This window comes from Phlebotomus papatasi, chromosome 2 (assembly GCF_024763615.1).
Source record: "Phlebotomus papatasi isolate M1 chromosome 2, Ppap_2.1, whole genome shotgun sequence".
Lineage (NCBI taxonomy): Eukaryota > Metazoa > Arthropoda > Insecta > Diptera > Psychodidae > Phlebotomus > Phlebotomus papatasi.
This window is the reverse complement of record NC_077223.1, coordinates 18,860,874-18,880,747: the sequence shown is the minus strand read 5'-3', so window position 1 is coordinate 18,880,747 and position 19,874 is coordinate 18,860,874. Positions and strand designations below refer to the sequence as shown.

General features: G+C 30.4%; 1 protein-coding gene across 5 annotated transcripts in view; it reads left to right on the top strand.

Annotated features, from left to right (window-relative positions):
- LOC129802922 (metabotropic glutamate receptor 2-like) overlaps positions 1–19,874 on the top strand; it is a 76,222-nt gene that overhangs the window by 6,710 nt on the left and 49,638 nt on the right. Inside the window, exon 1 of one of the 5 annotated variants that reach the window (XM_055849145.1) lies at positions 18,597–18,921. The exons of 1 other annotated variant lie outside the window; for it this stretch is intronic. The gene's annotated coding sequence lies outside the window, so the exon portion shown is untranslated. 3 more of the 5 variants (XM_055849146.1, XM_055849147.1, XM_055849148.1) reach the window with 3 other exon arrangements.

Genomic DNA, 19,874 nt, shown 5'->3' with positions numbered 1-19,874 from the left:
ATGTTCTGCTTAACAAGCATTACCGAGTACACATTTTAGATACGTAAAAAAACTGCGAGCAAAAATACTAATTTCTTAAAAATCGCCAATCGAATGATACAAAAACACGAAATTTTGGTCGACACTCTGTTTAAAGTTTTCACTTCACTTTTCTCTACTTGTAACACGGCGTCGCAGAATTCTTTATTTTATATAAACACCGTGATATCACTAAGAATAACTCTATAGAATTTTGCAAACTTCAGTGAAAAATTTTTCCATCTCTTCTGACACATCTTGTCTGGAAAGTCTGGAATGTAGAAAAAATCTACAGAATATCTACAGAAATTCATCAGAGATTCGTCATAAATCTGCCGAAATATTCTGACGAATTTTGTCCCAAGCCCAAATAAAATTCGTAAGAATATCTACAGAATTTATCTGCAGATATTCTGTAGAGGTGTAGATTTTCTCTACAGAAATCTTAAAGATATCTGCAGATATTATTTGACGGGATGTTATCATAATAATTTTACTATTTTTGGCAAACTTTATTGAGTAGTTGTGATAAGTAAGATCCATAATAAAGAGAGCGAGGACAAGTACCACAATTGCAAAGAAAGTGGAAGCCGTCGAGCAATTTCAATACTAAAAGTCGTTGAAAATTAAAAAAAAAAAAATGACATGGACTAGTGCGAGTGCGACTCAAGTGTCAAATCTGGAACCAAATATGGCCTATAGCGAGGCTTTACTGTAGTAATGGCTTTAAAATATTCTTAATATGGGAGACCGGGGCAGGATTACACAGCAAGCGAAATTTTTTCTTTGCCTTTTGAAAAAACATATTTAAACCAGACTGTTAAATATATCAATGAATAGGGAGGGAATTATACGCTGAATACTCTTATCACAAGTCTTGAAAGATTCGAAGATCTTTTAGAAAAGCCAAAAAGAGACATTCTTACTTCTTGATACTTTCGCAAGGTGGTTGAAGTACATCTTGTTCGAATTTCGAAGTGCCCATGTGTCAAAATATGTTGGTTTTCAGTTTGTTGTAAGGAAAAACACAAAACAACAACGTTTATTGTTTCTGTCCCATTATTTAATCACTTTATAATTACTGAGTACTGAGTAAATACTGAGAAACTTTTGTGAGCTTTGGAATATTTCATAAATTTTCTCCACCTTGTTTGAAAATTTAGTAGGGGAAAGTGCCCATGATTGATACCATTGGAAGCTTCGTAATGACTAAATTTTTCCTATGTTTCTCAATAAACGTGACTTCGCAATACAGTGCCCGCTTCGTAATCCGGATGATTGGGAGACAATATGACAGATGTCCGCTTCGTAATCCGGACGGATTTTTTGAATTTGTTCAACGTCTCGAAAATATAATACAAGGTTTCTTTTCTAAAATTAGAATGAACGTTTTAAAGAAGCTTAAAACGACATAATTAGAGAATTCTATGCTATTATACTTCATTTATTAAACGAAAACTTCACAAGAGATTTCATTTTCATTGCTGAACACACATGCATACATGACCTCAAAATTATTTAAAATGTAACCGTCGATAATTCGTCTGGATTACGGCGATCCGGATTAGAGAGCGATTGATAATTCGTGACTTGAAATAGCAAATTAGTTTTAAAAGCATTTGTTATTATTCATTGTCTAAATATTTCGCGAAAAATCCGCTGGAAAATGTTTTGAAAAGTACTTGTTCTGGAAAAAAATGTACAGACAGTAGGGGAAAGTGGGGCAACTTTGAAATTGGGATTTTTCACCTATTTATAAATCATGATACAATTTAGCTGCACAAATAGATTGAGAAACTAAATTACATTAATAAACATAGGTAAAAAAATCCAATTTCAAAGGTGCCCCACTTCACCCTACTTTTGTCAAAAAGATGGTGGCAGACGGTGAACCTTGCAAAATTTGCGATGATATTTTTCTCGAAATTTCACATGGAATTAAATAAATTTCCGTAATAAATTTATTAAGAAAAACCGTTGAATTTGTCGTGAGTGCTGTGATTTATGGGCAATGTGATTTTTATTGTTTTTTCTTTTGTCTTTTTTTTTTGGGTGTTAAAATTGCCCTGGAAAGGATAGCATCCAAAGAATATTTTCCTTTTATTGGGAAATTTATGGGTTTTATCAGGTATTCAGGCATTCTATCTTCATTAGAGGAGTACTGAGCAGCTAATAGCAGATTTTTTTTGACAATATTTGTGCTATTGGAAAGCCCGTCGAATACAGAAAGTTTTTCTTATGATCATCATAAATATCACTGATTCAAAGAAATTGTATTTTAACCTTCGGTAGTAGAAAAATTGCACATCCACTAAAAAGTTTCTATAGAATAGTCTCTTTTCAATTATAAGGGAAAAAAGCAATCCACAGAAAATTTGAAATGTTTTCAATTTTCTGTCATTATTAGTTCACTCCACTGTATTTTGTTCTCTGAAAAACTAAAAGTTTCACTAACTTATCGCAATCTTCGCATTTCTAATACTTATTCATATAGACTTCACTTGACAGTAAGGCAAGAAAGATTCCTCAAGAATGGCTAAAAATTCTAAACTAAAACTTTAAAAATGAAATGCTACGACAGCGACTGCATTTTAGTGTTGCCAGATTTTAATGGCTAAACGGCTTTTCCCTTTATAGTTGTGATTTCTCTGAAATTAATTTAAATTGGAGTGAAAAATTGTCTTTTATGCACTTAAAACTCACTTTATCATTTTCTGTCAGTAATAGTGAAATTTTCAAATTTCAAGACTTTTTAGAAAATTTCATTTTCTATTCATGAATAAATATTTCAACCTAATAAAAATATGTTGTCTGTACTTGTGGGTACTTTTTCATGTTATATTCACTTTTATGGGGTCAAAAGTCAAAAAATCATGAGGAAATTGGTACACTAATAGTACCACTGAGGTACATTAACATAGAACATGTTTTTGGTGAAGAAAATGAGATGGGGATAAATGCTATGTTATAGCTGTGTGTTAGAGCTTTCAATAAAAAATAACCCTCTTGGGCCACCGATTCGACTTACGAGGAGTCAAAAAATGTAGCTTATGGACATTACTCTCGTTCTAACACTCAAAATTTAATCGTCGTTGGTGAAAATAAAAGGTCTTGTGAAATATCATAAATATCTAGGGACATCGCTCTTTCAACTTCACGGAATATGGAGTGTGAAACACTGAACATAGAGAATAGGAGCTTTTAAAAGCTCTGAGTCAAAATGTTCAGTCGTAGAAAAGTTAGTTACGTGCGATTATATGGAACTGCATTTCAACTCCATGTAACTGCACTTTAAGGATCATTTGAATGAAGTTGGAATAAAGTTTTATTTAAGATAATACTGTTTTAGTAAATTAGATTTCTTTATGGAAATGGATAAGTTAAAATAAGATGTATTATATTTTTGAAGATATCTCGTGCAGACAAGGCTGATACAGATCTGATTCTCATAACTAATTCCTTTTTGAGATCGCTTATTCAGGATTTGAAGATAGGACAAAAATCTTTGTAGACCCAAATTGAGACTTAAGGGAAAGTGCCCATGCTTCGTATAATTCCAAACTTCGTAATGACTAAATTTTTCCTATGTTTATCAATAAATGTGATTAATCGCAGTCATATTTTAAAAACTAGGGGAAAATGACCATTTTTTAAAATATATTGTGGAATTACATTTATTCAGAAACATAGGAAAAATCTAGTCATTTCGTAGCTTAGTGTAGTACGAAGCATTGGCACTTGCACCTAACTGAGTGCTTCGGTAAAGTAATCGGCTTATTACGTTGAACACTCTTCAACTAAAAACGTTTCCAGATTAAATTTCAATCGAATACTTTTACACTGAAACAAAAGAAAGTCCAATATCGCCAAGAGAAATGAAAATACAGAATAACGCAATGTAGTGCCAATGCATTGATTCTTATATTGTGCAATTTATTAAGTTATCATTCGTTGTGCTTAATAGTTCACTCGTTAAAATTTGTCTATGATCTTTACTTGGCAAAGGTAATTTAAATGTTTAACATTTACCCACGAATGCTGATGAATAAATGATGTTTAGAAATATTTAGGGTTTCACACTATTGGAATTATACTGTATTATTTTCTCTTAAATAATGTATTTCACCAAATAAGGTAAAGTATCCTCTATTCGACCGCCTCTCTATTCGACCACCCTAGATTCCTCAGGACGACCAGAAGACATATTTATTCAAATTATTTACATTTGCAATAAAATTCGGCAAATAGTTTAACATCGTAGGGTCAGTTATTTCATAATTAATACAAATCAGTGAAAATATCATTGAAATTGACCATAGGGCACAAAAAAAGCACTTAAACGAAACGTTAAAAGTATTTCTTAAATAAAAATTCGCAATTTTTCATCAATTTATGGCATTCTTATTGATATTCTTAACTGTTTTCTTATGGAATTATTTCAATTATTATCCTTACAGATTACTTGAGAATTCAAATTTTGAGTCTAATCGCAAGTTGAGGACTTTATCTTTATTCTGTGCAAAAATTTTAGTTCCACGATTAAGTTAAACATTAAATTTAAGGTCTTAAAATTGAAAGTGCATTTCAAATATAATGTTCCTCAATTCGACCTGTCGACGAATCATAGGAAGTGGAGCTTTTTCAGTTAATTGTTTTACTACTTTTGAATAAATTCATAAAACTGAGTTTTCCTATTCTATATTAATGATTGACTTAATTTTAAGCGTTATTCATGAAGTGTTAGAAAGCCAAAGTTAAATGCATGACTTTATAGTTTTGTGGTTTATTTAATTTCTTAGAAAAAATGGGTGGTCGAGTAAAGGAACCCCAGGTGGTCGAGTAAAGGCACTCTGATATCAGAGTGGTCGAGTAGAGGAACACATCGTATTTTTAAAACAGTTTAATTTTTTTGTAATTTAAAATTATATTATGTCTAAATGAAGTTCACCATAAAATAGATAAGGATCTATTCTATAGTTTTAGATAAAACCCCTATCAAAAAAGACAAATTATAACTGTTTTTTCATAAGTTTTTCACAAAAGATCTCCTTAAGTGGTCGACATAGGATACTTTACCTTAATTACTTAAATATAATATTATTTTATTAATTAAATATAGAAAAACTTCTTAAAGTGAAATGTATCTTACTTAGGAACAATAAATTCTGTTAGAATTTAGAATTAATCAGTTTTTTTCCATTTACTAGAGTTTAATAATAGAAAATTTTAGGGGAGAGAGGGGTAGATTACGCAGCTGACTTTTTTTTCAATACAAATTCGTAAATTGTTACTATGATTTCTGCAAACTCTCACAATTTCATTTCTTGATATCGTTAAAATTTCTTTAAATATGCAATACAAACAGAAATGAGTATGAAAACAATTTTGCAGTGGTTTAACAGATATATGCCAATATATCTGTCGTTAAAACACTAAACTTGTAAGAATTTATTTGTATTTGCTAAACGAATATAAACCATATTTAAAACTAGCTCTATGTTCTATTATTTTCTCTTGGGTATTGGCTGTCTGAAATTGTTCACTTGCTAGAGTTAATTATTTATTGTTTCAGAAACAATAAATTTGTACATTTTTTTCAATTTTTTATTGGCTATTGCACAACAATTTAAAAAAAACTCTAGAGAGACTGCTGTATGGTGAAAATTTTCGTGTTGATAGGGAAATATCCTATCATCTGTTCATTGAAAATATTTTTTTACTATCCATTTTAATTCAAATAAATGTTCTATATTATTTATTAGTGATTGCTGAATGATAAAAAAATCCTGGAGAGACTTCACAGAATTATGAAGATTTTTTTATCCAAGGGAATATCATTTGATATGGCCCTTTTACATGTTTTTTTTATCCAGGCTATTTAAATGGAAAAGCTAAGATAAACAGTACAAAATAGTATTTACATTTCAAACAAGTTTGTTATTGACTATCTGAAATGCGCTTTTGAATCTCAATATATTGAAAATTGAAAAAAAAAGTTATAAAATGAGGTAGATCATTCGGGTAAGTCATTAGTTGATGGATATACATATTCCGATATTCAAAAGCAGTTCAGGAAATTAAAAACTTCTCATAATGGGACATTGCAAAATAAGGAGCAATAGTGAGAAGGAAACAACATTTTTGTGTTGAATTCCAACTTAAAATAAATTTAATAGTTAGGCAAAGGCTTTTCGTACACACTCTGGTTTCGAATACTTTATATTTTTTCTTATATTCCTTGAATTAATTTGACCTATGACAATATAAATCAATGCCTAGTATTATGTCACACATTTTTGAAAAACTTAGGTCAGATTTCTTTAAGGGAAAATGGAAAAAATATTAAGTGTTCGAAACCTGGAAAGCTTTCCCCTATTAAAAATTTTTTAGTTCCTAGTAAATTTTCAAAGTTTATACCATATAAATACTGTGAAATAAGTAAAAAGAATTTTAATTGAATTTTTTTAAAATTTTGACGTCAAATAGTTTAAAGAGAAATTTGGGTGGCCGGTCGGTGATCCACTCAACGGTCTTATATTGCTCCGAAGGATTTGCTATTTCTGAAATCGAAGCTTTCTGTCCTAATGACAATAAATTATACAGGCAGCATAACATAGAAAGTTGCCAATTTCAAATGGCGCTTCTGAAAAGTTCTCATTTTGAGATAGAATTGTAGGGGAGACAGGGGAGGTTTGGGACACTTTTTCATGTTTTGACTTTGAGACGGTATTACAAAAAATCACGGTAGAGTATTACAATTTTATGTGGTCTATAGGATACTTATGGGTATTGACTTTATAAAAAGTACTCGATAGAACTTGGAAAACAGCTGAGTTTTCATGGAGAAGATAAAACATTTAACTTGACGCTTTGTCCCAAACCTCCCCGATTTAGGGCAGTATGGGACGCTCAGGCGGATGTTTGGGACGCGTTTTTTCTCGCATAATCTACTTTATTGAAGCACGATACTTAATTTCAAATACTAAAGATATTTCTAACAGAAATAAAAATGTTTAATTTTTTATTTCATACTTAGAAATTAATATCAATCTTAATTGTACAGTAAAGTCATTTATTGTCAATCAGTTATTTAAAGTATTTTCTTCTTATTTTCCACCTTAGCTTTCTTTGCATTTTTATTCTAAATATTCGAATCATCATCATCAAATACGTCAGACGAGTAGATTCTCTTGATACTTAGTTTTGAACTCATTGGCGGATTCCTGTTTAATTTTACGACAACTGCATGGTAACTGTTTTTCCTCCCCGGTTTCCCCTACATGCAACCACTGATCTTTAAAGGGTGAAATTTAATTAAAAATGAGGTTTTTGAGGTTTAAAAAAATCTCATCAAAGTGATGTGACTGCAACACTTACATACATTCTTTTAATAAATTTCATATTCTTTAATTAGTTTTCTACGCTGCAATAACTCTAGAGTGTTTCATATTCACCTCAAAGCTTTGCACCTGTAAGTTTTATACAATTATTCTTTCACTTACACTTTAATCATCTTAAAAGTTACTCATCATTTATGAAGTGTGATAGACAACTTTTTCGGTAGCACGCTTGCTGCCATAGGGCAGACTAGGGCACTACCGAATACGGGGTAGCACAGAATACTGAGATTTTTCTAATTTGATATTAGAATTCAGAGGGTGAGATTTCTATGAATTCATAGAGGTATGTTTGTCCACTGAAGAAATAGTCGTCATAGTCCAAGTAGTTTGGACTTAAAAATCACTGTTCGATGCTACCCTATGTTCGATGATGCTTCAAAAACAATAATGCTTTTAAAATAAAGTCGGTAAAATTTTATCTGCAAGTTATTAAAAAAAACAAATAGTGGGAAGTGGGTCAGCTTTGAAAGTGAGACACCTTTGAAATTGAGATTTTTCACATATTTTTAAATAAAATTGAGCCTAATCGGGATATATTTTAGTTTCTCAATATGTTTGTGCAACTAAATTATATCACGATAAGGCTTAATTTTATTTAAAAATATGTGAAAAATTCCAATTTCAAAGGTGCCCCACTTTCAAAGGTGCCCCACTTCCTCCTAAGGCAGTGTCTATTTACTTGAGAAAAAAAAGTTTAGAATACTTCTTTATTAAAATTATGTCTAAACCATGTCCATTATTGTTTTGACATTTTTAAAAAGGCATTTTTTTTTTAAAGAAATTTTTACTAGTGTGTAGAGGCCATTAGGGACTACGTGGGTAAAAAGACTGGAAAACACTATATTTTCTTTATTTTTTCAACGTAATAACTTTTTATTTTTATTTAAGTTCTTAAGAATATAAAAGCACAACATTTAAACTATATTTTCTGATTTTTTTATTTAAAAATCTTAAAAATTCAGCAGTTGGGATCTGATTTTCAAAGTTTTTTTTTTTAAATACATACCTTTCCATGAACAAAATTTCTAAGAATATATTCATCTGACGCTAAAAAACTTTAAATTTCCTGATAGATTATGAGTTAAAATTGTACTTGAACGGTATATTTTTTAAAAATAAAATTTGGATTTTTGGAAGAATTTTATGCAAAAAAAAAAAAAAACAATTTCCAGCGTATTTTACATCACGTTTTGTCTTGTAGAATAAGTTGTTATCAAGATCAAAATGAAATCTACTGTTCAAGTACGAGTTTAATTCATCATCTAACAGGAAATATTTAGTTTTTTGACGTCAGACGAATATATTCTAACAAATTTTGTCTACCGAAAAGTATGTTTTCCTTTTTTTTCAAAGAACAGACTCCAAAAATCATATCCCAACGGCTGAATTTTTAAAATCTTCAAATGAAAATTTATAGTTGAAATGTCATGTTTTTATACGCTTACACAGAGGAAAAAAATACCCTAGAATCAATACTTTTTTGGGATACTTTTGGTATTAAAAGGGCTCCAATACCTCGTGGTATTAAATTCTAGGGTATTTTGGGATTAAATTCAAGAAAATCTCTGTCATTGATTTATTACCATAAATTCATTAATTTTCAATCGCAATGAGTATTGATTCTATACCATTTTGGTATTGGTTCTATCCCGTTCTGATGTTGATTCTATCCCATTCTGGTATTGATTTTATCCCACTCTGGGATTGATTCTATCCAATTTTGGGATTAATTCTATCCCATTTTGGGATTGATTCTATTCCACTCTGGTATTGATTTATATCCCATTTTGGTATTGATTCTATCCTATTTTGGTATTGATTCTATCCCACTCTGGTATTGATTTCAGGGTATTTCGGTATTGATTTTATGCCATTTACGTATTGATTAAAAAATATTCTTTGGAATAAATGCCTCGTTAGTATTGATTTTAATTGAGATTCAAACAATACCATTTCCTCCTCAAAAAATTAATTTCATAAATTTGATACCAATATGTCCTAAAAGTAATCCCAATATTTCTTAACTTTGTTCCTGAAATTAAAATAAATCCAATTAGCACATATTTTCAAGAAAATTTGGGATAATTTTGGTAATGAAATAGTGTGATAAAAATCAATACCATGGGTATTGAATCTGGATACTTGAAAAATTTTCTCTGTGTAAAAGCTCGAATTAAATATTTTTTTCTTTTATTTTGTCGAAAAAAGATGTTAAGTAAATATGGTCTTTTATTTAGTCTACGAGACCCACGTAACCCCTTAAACCAGGCGATATTATTAATAGGCGTTACTAACGATTACTTTTGATCATGTGTTGGTCAAAATCCAGCCAAAATCGGTCAAAATACGAGCAAGTGTTATTTACAAGAAGATAACGTTCCGTGTCTTTGGATTTCTATGGTCCAGGATAACATCAAAAGCTAAAATGAGATGTACTACACTATCTCCGTTATATTCTTAAGATCTAGCTCCTTCCGATCATCAATTGTTCTGGTTAATTTCTTATGGTATCCGATGAAAAGCACTTTGCTAATTCTGAAGACGTGAAAAACTAGGTTTGGTTGGTCCAAGAAAGTCTCGTTTTTTCGTAGGGTTATCCACGTATGGCAAGAAGGACCGATATTGAAAATAAACTAGTTTTTTGATAACTCTAGAAATGTTTCATCTTTCATTGGCAAAAGCGTCTTAAAACAATTAGTTGAGTACTTAATATGCTTAGTACTTAGTTGAGTACTTAGAATTAGACAGTAGGATGTTCTTATCTTGCCCTAGAAGGAACATTCAACAAACTACTATTTGTTCAGTTCAGAATAAAAACTTACCTTCCTATAATTCATAAAATATTTATATTTCTGCCCTACATGACTGAAACTAGTAACGTGTGCCCTATACGATTTTCAAACTAAAGACATATCCTATAGTACCCAAATGTCTTGAAATTCAAAATAAAAAGCATTTTTTGTGGTTTTTAAAAATGTAATGGTTGACTTGCCCTTATTATCCAATCCTAAGTTGAAATCCTAGAAATCCTAAATGATAAATAAATTAGAGAAATTAAGTCATATGACTAAAAATTCAGGTCTGAAAACCATTCTACACTATGTGTCAGCTTATCATGTTCAATTTTCCATCAACTTTAATATGCTTTAATCGACGTGTTTTGTTTGTAAACGTGACTACTAACACGGAAAATCTCTAATATCAGTTTATTGCGATTTTCCGCACGATATTTTTTCAATTGAATACTGATGAATTTTAATCAAAAATAGATTCTTTTTTTTTCATTTTAAAGGTATAACATATTGTCATTTTCGTTTTTTTCCTTCACCGTGTGTTTCATGCGTTTTCACCAATTTTCTGTGATGCTGTGGAAAATCATACGTGGAAATGGCAGATGAGCATGATTTAGGCATGAACAGTGTTGTCTTCAGCCCTTCCAGTCTGCTCATATTCCCTTTAAGGGAGATAAATCATTGTCATGTTTTTGCATGTGTCCGGTTTTTCGTGAAAAAAATGGAAATATTATATATTAGGGTTGAATGGAAGAGTCCTATGTTAACTTTTTTACCTTAAATTTCATTAATTAATGTTTTTATTTGTACTTTCAATCCGTGTAATACTTTTTGTGACTATATATTTTCTTGTAACTGGAAATATAATAAAAAGAATTTTCAATGTAATTCTTGGTAAATTTATTTTTATGCTGAAAATGATTAATTTAACGAAATAACCAGCTGGTCATTATAGTAATTAAATTTTAATGGTATTTTTTATTTGTCATCCTATTGATAAAATTTTATACACAATTTAATAAGCCAAATAAAATATATGACCGACCATTTAATAATTTAACACTTATTTAATCGAATTACTTTGAAAAATAAAAGGGGAAAATTCACGTTACAGGAATATTATAATATTTGTGATTTCTCTAACTCAGTGAAGTTCAATTTTGCATATTTTAAATCGATTTATACCAGAGTTTATGTTCAAATAAAAAGTTATTTAAAATTTGATAAACATAAACCAATTTTCATTCAAAATCAGAAGCATATTTTGTCATCTAATTTTGAATGTAATAGTAAAAGATATTAAATATCAATGAAATATGAAGATTTTGTGATATCCTCTTGAATAAGGTAAAGTGCCCTTGAGTCGACCGGTTCCTCGACTCGACCGGTGGGTCAATTTTTGAATGTTTGATGGTGAATTTTTATACAATTGTCACTGATTCGTATTCATTTATGGAATCATTGACCTATTAATGTTAGATCATACGCCAAATATTAGTGCAAATATAAATAAATTGAATAAATAACTCTACCGGTCGAATTGAGGAACCGGTCGACTTGAGGGCACTTTACCTTACTTTGTTTTTCAATGTATACTTACATAAATTCGCAGATCTGAAGGTTTAAAGACAACTTAACTCATTTGAACTTTTAGATTATTTATCCATTTAGCAAATAGAAATAGTTCAAAATTGAGGAATTCTTCTATCAAAAGAAAAGGATGGCAAAGGCGTTCCATGCTTTGGGATATGCTTGAACTCGTAGCTTAAATAATATATCCTAAACATAGTTTTATGTTTATCACCTGCAATGGTAAAACTTTATGGAAATGGTTTACTTTATGGAAATATGCTTTGAGAGTTCAAATATTTTCCAATTTATTTTGCACTGCGTCATTATTTTTAATAGTATTCACTAATTCAAAACCGATTAATAGATCGCCTAAGAATTTATACAAAATTATAAAGATAATAATCGGTTTCAATTCAACTCAATTCAATTTATTTGATCAATAAAGAATCATTTAATAATCGGTTTATATTATATCGTTTCATTACTAATTCATATTAACCGGATTAGACATGTAAGGTATTCTAATAAGATCTCTAACTACCTAAAATATATTAAGAAATAAGTAAGTTTTAAAGAAATGAAGAAATAAGTAGGTAAGGTAAAGTACTCTCACTCGACCGGATTCCTCGACTCGACCGGTGGGTCAATTTTTTAATGTTTGATGGTCAATTTCATCTATTTCTATGAATTTGTCACTGGTTCTTATTATTCATGTAATGATTGACCTATTAATGTAAGATCCTAAGCAATATATTATAGCAAATTTAAATAAATTGAATAAATAAATCTACCGATCGAGACGAGGAACCGGTCGAGCGAGGGTACTTTACCTTATGGACTTTATACTCCTTTTCTTACTTTTTTTAATACTAGCATTTGAGCATGGTCTTTACCGTCTTTACCGGTTGAACATGGTAAAAATAAACGATGAAGACCATCTTTAAATGCTAGATATAAAACAAGTTTACGAATAGCGAGGTCTCGCTCGAACTTACCCATATATACGGTACTCTAAAGTCCGTTTAATCTTTGACAGAGATGATTGAACTAATATCCATGATCCATATGAGCAAAATATTATTCTAAATAATTGGTATATAGGTTATTAAAGGAGTGGCAAAGCGTCACAAACTTTCTCGAACTCGTGATATACCTCACAAGTGCTTTCACATCCTTTACCGTTTACCGGTTCTCAACCGATTTGAACCCATTCATAAATCACTCAAAAGACCCCTCGAAATAGTTTTAAGAGTAATAGAATTGATTTTCGGACAAAAATTACTTATCGGTTTATAACCGGTCCTTTACCGATTCACAACCTGTTTGGACAGATTTATAAGTCACACAAAACATTGGCCAAAATACCATCAGAGTAGTACAGTAGACTCTCGTTCAATAGGCTCTTTTTCAATCAGGCGAAAAATGTTGTTGACAATTTTCACGTTTAATTATGAAGCAAATTTGCTCAAATTTGCTGTAGTTCTTCCTATTTTATCGTGATTCTTTATAATTGAGCGCTTTTGTGGAATTTACAAAGGCTTTGACGCCCAAATCTATCGATAAACCAGTTGAAATTTTGCCCCAAATGCCCAATTGAGAGAGAGTCTACTGTATAATTGAATTTAGGATAAAAATTAGGGGTCCCGGTCAAAATCCCGAACGCCAAAATCCCGAAAGCCAAAATCCCAAAAGCCAAAATCCCAAATTCTGAAAAGTGTCACAGTTAACTCACATGGTCAGGGAAATTTTTTGTGTCTTGGGAAATTATTCTACACATTATTCTCCATATAATTTCATCCCTTTCAGAATTTTAATCATTCGAGATTTTGGCTTTAAGAATTTTGGGGGCTCCTAAAAATTAGTTATCGGTCTAGATTTGTGTCGGTTAAGGCTTGTTAGAAATTCTAAAATCTTTCGAATGAGCCAAAACATGATACCATTTGGTCGAGAATACGCTCTCTCTCTAGAGGGTTTTTGACTTTTGACCTTGAAAAACCATTATTAGGAATGATTCAATGATATTTTCATAAAAGAACGAAATTTTCGCCTGGGTAATCTCATATCCAAAAGTGAAAAAAAATCGCATGTGTTTTCGAGCAATCCCAAAAAAATGGTTTTAGAAGGAGAGGGGTTAAAAGATCGAGTGAACCTAGATACTTCTGTATCGTAGAGTACGAGAAGTAATAATGAAATAAAAAAATGGTTTTGTAAGGAAAGAAAGGTAAAGGGGATAAATCAAGATCAATTTTACGGTCGTCTTATGAAGAGCAACCCAAGACGCTATTTCGAACCGTTTGGTCTTTAAACCTTCTGACAGACAAACGGACAAACAGAAATGTAAGAATTATATATAAATAAGGGAAGAGCACCAGCGATCGGCAGTGTTCCTCAGATCGTCAGGTTAATACCACATTGTTGCTCCAAATTAAATAACTTTTTTAAAAATTATTAGCTACTTTATACCATTTAACTCTCACAAGAATGCAGTGCATAAACTCAGATTTAATTTATAAAACCAATTTTCCCTGAGACACCTGATTAAATTCCTGACGATCCAAGGTACAGCGTGCAAGTTTGCAATTACACATATTTATTTATTACACAATTTATTGTAAAAATTAAAAATTCAAAACCACAGATATAGTAAAACGGGTCACTAATGTATCCATTAGCATACATAAAAATATCAAATAGTGTTTTGAGGTCTGTATTTTCAACTAAATATGGAGAATGTGTCTTAACATTCCGATCCGGGGTACACTTCCCTTATATCAAATAACACAAAATGTAGAATTTATTCATATAAACCCAAATTACATTTTATGCATTTTTCCTTTTTCTCCGGAATAGATTTTCAATCAAATTTGATCTGAAATTTCATTTATAATGTGATAATTGCCTTTTCAAATTTTTTCAAATGATGAATAATGGCATATTGCAAAATTTGGCAATCAAGAAGTAGAGAAACATACCGTTGAACTTATAACATCAATCACTCTGTGAAATTTTAACGATTCCATAATTATTTTCATGTCTATTTAACCTGTTTATTGACAGTAGAATTTAAATTATAATTTAACCATTTGATCTAATATTCTGAAATTCTTTTGGGAATTCCACTATATCCAACCACTACTGTTAGTTATTATAAAATAATGAGGCACATAAAAGCCCACACTAATATAACCGCGTTCAACAGAATTTTTTATTAATGTCTTGTTGGGTTTTGCATCAGTTGGAATGATTATAATTTAGCTCGATATTATCAAATTAATTTACCCAGCGCCATTGGAATGAGAACCTAATTTTGAATGAATTTTCACTACTAATTTATTATTGAATCCTAGACGAACTTTATTGTGATTTGCACTAATTTATGATTATTGTTACTGCCTTACATTATGTGGTATACAAGTCAAGTTATCTACTTCTTTTATGTCTTTGGTGGTTATCTCTTTTATTCTGTAAATCCTTTTAAATATTTAATTAGTGTAGTAGCATGTATTGACATCTGTTTTGCAAATTTCTATTTAGACACTTTGATAGTTTGAATCTTGGGAATGAATGATAATGTAACCATGACAATAATCATTTTTGTCCTTCTGCTAAAAATATCCTTTATATTCGATTTTTTTTAAATTTAAGATTATTCAAAGATGCCTTTGAAAAGTGTCTATGCTAAAAGGACTATAGAGGATTTTAGCCTTGTAAATTCGAAATTTTAGTTCCGTAATATTGGTTCTTCTCTGAAATATCGGTATTTCAATTTTAAGATAGGAAAAAGATGTCTCTTAAATAAAATGACTCTTAAAGAAAAAAAATCTTTTAACTTCAAAGGTTTTGTTTTAAATGAAAGACTTTTAAAAATGTTTTTGTAATAAAAGAAATATTGAGAATATCTTTATTTATTGTTCACTTCTTAAACAAAAAAATAAGTCTTTTGTTAAAGACAAAACACAATTAGTAATGTAAAAGTAAAACTTAGTCAGCAAAAACAATTAAATTAAGTATTAGGGGAGAGACTGGATTCCTGCATGTTTGAGACGCGGTGGCTTATTCTTTAATTATTTGAATAAATATAAAAAAAAATACTAAACGCTTTACAAAATTTCAAGATAATTAAGATTGGGAATAATGCCTTAAATTCAAAACATTAAAAAGTTCCTCAAACATGCAGGCTCTCCCCTAAAGTCAAATTCATTTGAAATTATGGAAATGTTCACAAATTTATAAATAAGTTTTGACTATAGAAATCTGGGGTGACATGATAACATATTTTCGATACTATCAACTGTCGATTCTGAAAACTTTAAACGATAGCTGTACTTCCTGTAACTAATATAGATGTTTATCAACAATCACATTCTTTTAAGAATGTCTCAATGATTGGCCCAACAATCCGTAAAAAGTCGACATTCACTTATTAATCCAACAGATATAGATTTATCGATACCATCGATTCGATAGTGTTGAAAAATTATCATTCCGCCCCTGTTTTTAAAATAACAATATTTATATATCACGATATAATGTTTCTAGTTTTATTTAAAATTTTGCCCAGTGCACAATAATTTTTGTTTTGTAAACATGTTTCTTAATGAGAGTGAATGAAACAGAAATCTAGTTATCTTGTTTTCTCTCATAGGAAATTTTGAAAACATATTTACAAACAAAAGTTATTGTGCGTTGGGCATTAAATTTATGCTGAATATTTATAGTAAAATAATTAAAATTTCTGTCTTGTTGAAATATACTTTGAAAAGAATAGGCTAATCATTTTTTTTATTAAATATATTATTTTTTGAAAATATAAAAAATCTCAGCTAACTTGAAAAATTGTGAATATTACCGTGCTATCACACTGGGATTTGTTCAATTTGTAAATTTAGTTTAATTTTCAGATGAACTGTTCCTATGCGTTATTTGGCATTAAAAATCATTTGGATTGATAGATTTTCGCTTTTTTATTGATATAAATAAACTAATGCTTGGCCCACCAAAACATGTTTAAACATGCTAAAATAGCATAAATGTGGTTGCTCAATTAAATTTGAATTCAGCAAATTAAAATGTTAAAATGGCTCATTAATTTCAATTTTATTGCAGTTAAACAAATTGCCTTTTGAACCAACTTGTTCTTATTAAATTTACTCACTCGTAAATAATTATTATTTGTGACTTGTACGCGATTGAAGCTTCAGTACCTGGAGTAATTTTCTGAGTTCCTCCAAAGCAATTCAAAGGAAATTGTTGTTTCAAGAAATCGCAATTAGGATGACTAGAAAACTTCACATTAAAGTTAAAGTGAAAAGTTGCTCATTAAAATTTCTAGAACCACTCGAAATCGCTGATTTAGTCAGGACACATTGCTAGAATTGCTCAATGTCACGATGGCACACGGGTTGTCAGATGAGTGTTTTTGTTTTTGAAGCATTTCAGTCGTTTGAGCGAAAATGTGCGACTTTAGTGAAGAAGAGGAACTTTTCCTCTTGTACACTATTTTTATGTCGTGCAAAAGGACCCGCTAAGCGAGAATAAGGAGGTTGTGGGGGAGAGATTGGCTCCTAACGTGACCTTCACATGGTGTCGTTGAAATTCTCTAGGACGATTTTTTTTTGGATATAATAATTTTCTCTGGATGACTTCGGAGGAATTTAAAGAGCTGCTTCAAATCGCAGGGCTTTATTTTCAAAAGAAGACTACGAAAATGAGGGAGACAATATCACCCAAATCCCGACTGAGATGTGAGTTCTGACGATTGGTGACTCAATTTGTCACAAACGGCCTCAAAACCATCAGATCGGCTGCCTCTATTTTTGTATAAAGGAATATAAAATGCAGATCGAACACATTTTTGTTTCGCTTTTTTCTTACTTAACCTCTTCAACGATCTTTTTCAAAGTCTTTTGTCCTTTCTCCATCTCGTGTGCGATAATTAGTAGGTATTAGCACTGCTTTTTATCACAATTCAATCATGAATAAATTGGTGAATAAAGTGGCGCAGAAACTACGCGAATGACTGCAATAAAGTAGTACCTGATGAGAATTTAATGAGCAAATTTTGCTCATAAATTTGCTCAATTCTCATTAATTTGCTAATTAATTATCAATCGTATTTATGCTTTTTTAATCTATTTAAACCAATTTTTGTGACTAGAGTTCACTTTTTTGTCAATAAATGAATCGATTTCTGAAAACTCTTGACGAAAATTGCACATTAAGACACATATCAGCAACAATTAATATGAATCACATTAAAATTTTAATGTGAAATTCTCTAGTATGATACCACGGTTAGTGTGATAGCACCGTTACAGTAGGTTCTTAATATGAAATAAAAGACAAGAAATAGAGAAAATCATAATTAATTCCTAATACTAATCCTATAATAAATTCTAATGAATTTCAAGACCTTTTTAATGATACTACATTTTGTCACAATCGAGTAGGAACTTTTGATGCAATTTAAAAATCATTGAAATTTTTGGCCATAGAAAATGATATCCTGAGAGATTTTTTAAATATTGCATTTCTGCTGAAGTATCCTGTTGACATACCCATCTCATTCTGTTATAATCTCAATGGAATCATGCTTTAACGGTTTGAGTCTCAGTGAAAATAGTGTTATACGATAAATGAATTTGAAAATTTGAATTCAAAAAGGAAAATCAGGGGAAATTCCCTCGATGGAAGAGACGCAGCCCAAATTCTCCGCCAAATTTGTGTGTCCTGCGCCATGAAAGAGTCACTTTGGGACACCCATGGGGTAGTGTCCTAAGAAGAATTTTAATTTGTGCCAACTGTGTTACAAAGTAATCGTCCTCGAGTCGTTATCGTGTAAACACGCAAATTTTCACGCGGTCCACATCGTGGGAAAATCCGTTATGGGAACTCTGTGAAATTTTTGTCCAAATGTATAACATATCAGAAGATAGTCTATCATCTATGGAATAATTCTTGTGGTGATTTTTTTGTGATTAACTTGTGGAATTTTATTTGTGTATTTGAAAGTTTATCACGGAGAATTTGGACATGGTGGAAGAAAATGAGGATATCTACCATGAATTGTGTGTGTTCAGTGGTTGTGATTAAAATGTGGAAGAATCGCTTAAAAACCCATCATATTCAGTGAATAACTTGTGCGTGGGTAAAACAATACCTTAGTCTCGTGAGACACTCCCAAAAATGTTATTGGATCTTTTCTCAGAAATTTTCCAGCAAAAAAAAGACAATCACCTTTGTTAGAGTGTGAAGAACACTCAATAATTTCATTCTCTATTATGAAGTTTTTATTATGAAAAAAAAGGATCTTTTCTAGTCCTAAAAATTTTCTCATATTTCTCAATATTCTCTGTATATTTACAAATACTGCACTAATTTTCAAAGCTTTAATTTTTTTTTAAATAGAAGACACTTACGATAAAAACACATTAAATTCGAGTACTTTGTACTTTGAAATGAAAATACTATTTCCCTAATGATTTTTTGATAATAATTATTTTTGAGACTTCTACAAACACTGTAATAGTTAAAATTTTATTCGCGAGAAAAAGGTTCAAAAAGCAAGTTCATATATTTTTTTTTAATTTTAACATTTTATGAAGTGTTTGCTAACTTTAACAAGTGGCTCGTTAGAGCTCAATTCAACTATACAGCAAATATGTGCAATTTTTTTAAATCAATTTACACTAAAAAATATTCCATAAATAATTGACCTAAATTTATTAGTTTATTCAACAGAAATATAAATAATTGGCCAAGAATATACCATCTTGTTTTGGTGTCTAAAAAAGTTTGTTTAACCCATTAAGATCGTATCATTACAGAGAGATGTTTCTGCCTTGTCCAAAATAGTTGTTAGGATGCTTTACGGTAATTATATCCTGTCTGTAATATACTGCAAACATATTCGAAAACTTTAGTTCTTCATATTTGCAAAAATATTTGTCCTGGAAAAAAAGTTGTTAGGAACTGTAGGAAGTATACTTTTGTTAGTCTGTCAGTATTTTTGGCAATTTTGTAGAACAAGATGTTATAGCCTTGTGTATAGAATAAAAACAGAATAGACAGCATTTTTGAATAATGTCAAATA